A 5,498-nucleotide genomic window follows, 5' to 3' on the forward strand; every position below is an offset into this window, starting at 1 on the left:
GAAAAAAAAAACAACACCAGCTGACAAAAAAACTCTTTCACCGTTCTGAAGGGATGACAAACTCAGTCTCTCCGGCGAGTGGTCGCTCAGTTATCAGTCTCTGGCGCTGGGGAATGACTGCTGCAGGTCACAGAATGCAGACTCCCGGTGTTTCTTGGGGTTTCCCAGGTCCCCGTCCAGAACAGGTTCAGATGGTATCCAGGAGAGGGAGGGGACGGGGTGGAAAACAGTCCAGGGAAAAAGTTGGACTGCCTAGCTGAACTAACTAATAAGCAAAAAGCAAGGGCAAAGCAAAGGAAAGAAAAAGAGGCAGAAGCGAGCAAGCAGGCAAGCAAGCCGAGCTAAAACCTCTCCTAAACATAGACCATGGGGGAGGTGAGCTGGCTGATAACAAGACAAAACAAAGCTTCACTTTCAGAGTCAGTCCTGGAAGCACAGGACATAATACCAAACATAATCAGAACACACGATTGGAGATACAAACACCATAACATCACCCTAGGACATTCCACCCCTTATCTCCATATCGTGAACATACTAAACAGCATGTAAAAACTTCAGCAAGTAGAAATTTCCATCTTTCACTTACTCGGACACATTTTCCTCCATCTCACTTGCTCAAACCTTCGACACTTACACATTTCCTTCTGTCTCATGCTGCCTCACCCCACAATCAGATCTCCCTGAGGTACACATCGTGTTGTTCCATCTCTCTGCATTATCCACCATGTACAACCTGGTCCTTGAGCAAAGACAATCCCACGAATGGGTTTGTCTGTACTCGGGGCAGAATTGATCCAAAATGCCTTCCCTAACAAACCTCTGATATGTGCCACTGGGACTTTGTCTCCATCTACTATATTCAGGGACTCAGACTGGGCAGGGCCCGCTCGGTTGGTGGAACCTCGGGTGTTAAGTAACCAAGTGGCCTTTGCTAAATGCTGCTCCCAGTTTTTGAAAGATCCCCCACCCAATGCTCTCAAGGTGGTTTTTAACAGTCCATTGTACCTTTCCACTTTCCCTGCAGCTGGTGCATGGTAAGGGATATGGTACACCCACTCAATGCCGTGTTCCCTAGCCCAGGTGTTGATAAGGCTATTCTTGAAATGAGTCCCATTGTCTGACTCAATCCTCTCAGGGGTACCATGCCTCCAAAGGACCTGCTTTTCAAGGCCCAGGATGGTGTTACGGGCTGTAGCATGAGACACAGGGTAGGTTTCCAACCATCCCGTGGTGGCTTCTACCATGGTGAGCACGTAGCGCTTTCCTTGGCATGTCTGGGGCAGTGTGATGTAATCAATCTGCCAGGCCTCCCCATACTTGTACTTGGACCACCGTCCCCCATACCAGAGGGGCTTCACCTGCTTGGCTTGCTTCATGGCAGCGCACGTCTCACAATCATGGATAACTTGAGAAATACTGTCCATGGTTAGATCCACCCCTCGGTCTCGTGCCCACTTATAGGTGGCATCTCTACCCTGGTGGCCTGAGGCATCATGGGCCCATCGTGCTAGGAACAACTCTCCCTTGTGTTCCCAATCAAGGTCTATCTTCGACACCCCTATCTTTGCAGCCTGATCTACCTGCTGATTGTTTTGCTGCTCTTCATTAGCCCTACTTCTGGGAACATGGGCATCTACATGGCGAACCTTCACAGGTAGTTTCTCTAACCGGGTAGCGATATCTTTCCACTCTTCGGCAGCCGAAATTGGTTTTCCTCTACGCTGCCAGTTAGCCTCTTTCCATCTCTCCAACCATCCCCACAGAGCATTGGCTACCATCCATGAATCGGTATAAAGGTAAAGCTTTGGCCACTTCTCTCTTTCTGCAATGTCTAAGGGCAGTTGAACCGCTTTGAGTTCAGCAAGTTGACTGGATCCACCCTCTCCTTCAGTGGCCTCTGCTACCCGTCGTGTGGGGCTCCATACAGCTGCTTTCCACCTCCGATTCATCCCCACAATGCGACAGGAACCATCGGTGAATAGAGCATAGCGTGTTTCCTCTGCTGGCAGTTGATTATATGGTGGAGCTTCTTCAGCCCGTGTCACTAGTTCTTGTTCCTCATCTGTGACACCAAAACTTTCACCTTCAGGCCAATTTGTAATTACTTCCAAAATCCCAGGGCGATTCAGTTTTCCAATCTGGGCACGCTGTGTAATGAGGGCAATCCACTTGCTCCATGTAGCACTGGTGGCATGGTGGGTGGAGGGAACCTTTCCTCTGAACATCCACCCCAGCACCGGTAGTCGGGGTGCCAGGAGGAGTTGTGCTTCTGTGCCAACCACCTCTGAGGCTGCTTGGACTCCTTTGTAGGCAGCCAAGATTTCCTTCTCTGTTGGTGTGTAGTTAGCTTCAGACCCTCTGTAGCTCCGACTCCAAAATCCTAATGGTCGGCCTCGAGTCTCACCAGGCACCTTCTGCCACAGGCTCCAGGACAGACCATGGTTCCCGGCTGCAGAGTAGAGCACGTTCTTCACATCTGGTCCTGTCCTGACTGAGCCAAGGGCTACTGTATGAGCGATCTCCTGCTTGATCTGGGCAAAAGCTTTTTGCTGCTCAGGGCCCCAATGGAAATCGTTCTTCTTGCGGGTAACCAGGTAAAGAGGGCTCACGATCTGACTGTACTCAGGAATGTGCATCCTCCAAAAACCTATGGCACCTAAGAAAGCTTGTGTCTCCTTCTTGTTGGTTGGTGGGTACATAGCTGTGATTTTGTTGATGACATCAGTAGGAATCTGATGTCGTCCATCTTGCCACTTCTCTCGCAGGAACTGGATCTCTCGAGCAGGTCCCTTAACTTTACTCTTCTTGATGGCAAAGCCAGCTTCCAGGAGGATTCAGATGATTCTCTCTCCTTTCTTGAACACTTCTGCTGCTGTGCTCCCCCACACAATGATATCATCAATATATTGTAAATGTTCTGGAGCCTCACCCTTTTCTAGTGTAGTCTGGATCAGTCCATGGCAGATGGTAGGACTGTGCTTCCACCCCTGGGGCAGTCAATTCCAGGTGTACTGCACTCCCCTCCATGTGAAAGCAAACTGAGGCCTGCATTCTGCTGCCAGAGGAATGGAGAAAAATGCATTGGCAATATCGATAGTGGCGTACCACTTTGCTGCCTTGGACTCCAGCTCGTACTGCAGTTCCAGCATGTCCGGCACAGCAGCACTCAGTGGTGGAGTCACCTCATTCAATGCACAATAGTCTACGGTCAATCTCCATTCTCCTTCAGATTTACGCACAGGCCAGATGGGGCTGTTGAAGGGTGAGTGGGTTTTGCTGACCACCCCTTGGCTCTCCAGCTCACGGATCATTTTATGGATGGGAACCACAGCATCTCGAGTTGTTCTGTATTGTCGGCGATGCACTATGGAAGTGGCAATTGGTACCTTTTGCTCTTCTCCCTTCAGAAGTCCTACTGTACTTGGATTCTCAGACAGTCCAGGCAAGGTGTTCAATTGCTGGATGCCCTCTGTCACCACAGCTGCTATCCCAAATGCCCACCTGAATCCTTTTGGATCTTTAAAATACCCCCTTTGGAGGTAATCTATGCCCAAAATGCATGGGGCCTCTGGGCCAGTCACAATAGGATGTTTTTTCCATTCATGTCCAGTCAAGCTCACATCAGCTTCCACCAAGGTAAAGTCCTGTAATCCACCTGACACACCAGCAATAGAGACAGATTCTGCCCCCACATATCTTGATGGGACTAATGTGCATTGGGCACCAGTATCAACCAAAGCTTTATACTTTTGTGGTTCCGATGTGCCAGGCCAACGAATCCACACAGTCCAGAAAACACGATTTTCCCTCGCCTCTCCCTGGCTAGAGGCAGGGCCCCTCTAATCCTGTTTATCCTTCTTTCCTTGGGCATATGTCTTAGAGGTTCCTTCAAGGGGATCGGACATATCATCATCATCATCATACTTGGCAGCTTGGCTACGGGCAACTGGAGCTGCTCTCCTTTTGGTGGAACTTCCTCTTTGAGTCTTGCCTTCCTTCAATTCACGCACCCGTTGTGCCAGAGCAGCAGTAGATTTTCCATCCCATCTCCTCATGTTTTCTCCGCAACCACGTAGGAAGAACCACAGCTCAGCTTGTGGAGTGTACCTCCTCTCCCCATCAGGGGAACGTCTGCGTTGGATACCAGGGCCTCTAATTTGTACTGCTGAGATTTGGAGAAGGTCCTCTTTAATCTCCTCCCTGAGTCTTTTATGATTCTCCTCTATCTTGTCTTCTAATTTCTGCAGACGTGTTTCCACAGCTGCAATTCTGGCATGTGTTGGGCCATGCACGGCATCTGCATATGCTCGGAGCTTCTTCGCCATATCGAGCACGGTCTCATCCCTCTCATCCCGCTTCATTATTGCTAAAGCAGAAGCGTATTCATGGGGCCCAAGCCGTACAAGTTTTCGCCACATCACAGATGTACATGGTACCAAGTCCGGATTCCTAGTTGTTATGTCATCTGAGAAGATAATCTCTGCCACTGCCATTTCTCTCAGGCGTTGGATCCCTTGTTCTATCGTCTTCCACTGGGTCTGCTGCATATAAAGATCGTCTGCACACAGATATCTTTGTGCTACACTGTCCAGGACCCGTGCCCAGAGGCTGTGAGGGTTAGGCCCCCTCATCATTCCTTGGTCGATGACAGGATCATGTGACAGGGATCCCAAATGCCTGGCTTCAGTGCCGTCCAGAATTGTAGCCTCGCCTGCAGCATCCCAAAGACGGACCAACCAACTAATTATAGACTCATCAGGTCGTCGGGTGTAATCCTTTCTTAGGCCACGGAGGTCCTTTAGGGAAAAAGACTCAATATTGGCCTCTGATCTTGTACCAGTTGCTTTGACTCCTGGTTTTATGTCAGGAGGCGTTGAGGGTCCTTCTCCTGCATCATCATCATCATCGTCATCCACTGGTCGATCAGTCTTGTCTGTGCACTTTCCACTTCTTGGGCTGGTAGCAACAGCCATTGGTTGAGGCTTACTGACAGGTTTAGCTGCTGGCTTAGGCTCACTGTCTGGTGTAGTTGTTGGCCTCTAGCCTGGGGTGTTGGCTACAGCCTGAGTGACTGGGATAGTGGCTGATTTATCTGCCTGTCCCCCTTCCTCTGTCTGCTGCCCTACAGTATCTAGCAGGGTACGGTAAGCATATGCCAGGGCCCAGCTCACTGCAATGATCTTCTTCTCCTTAGAATTACCATGGCACTTCTCTTTCAGGTACTTTGCCACCTCAGCTGGGTTCTGAATTTGTTCACATGGAAAATCCCAGGATGTAGGGTCAGAAAATTCCTTTAAGATTTGGCCCATATCCTCCCATTTCCCACACCACTCAGGATTTCTCACGCCTGGCTCTAATCTGGGGTCAGGGGTCTCAGCCCCTCTAGAAATCTCAGCTCTCATTCTAGAGAAACTGCAAACTGTATAGAGAAAGCTTACCATATTAAACACCAGAAAGATGGTCTCTTTAACATTCAGGGGGAACTGAACATTCTC

This window comes from Sturnus vulgaris, chromosome W (assembly GCF_052056855.1).
Source record: "Sturnus vulgaris isolate bStuVul1 chromosome W, bStuVul1.hap1, whole genome shotgun sequence".
NCBI classification, from domain to species: Eukaryota; Metazoa; Chordata; class Aves; order Passeriformes; family Sturnidae; genus Sturnus; species Sturnus vulgaris.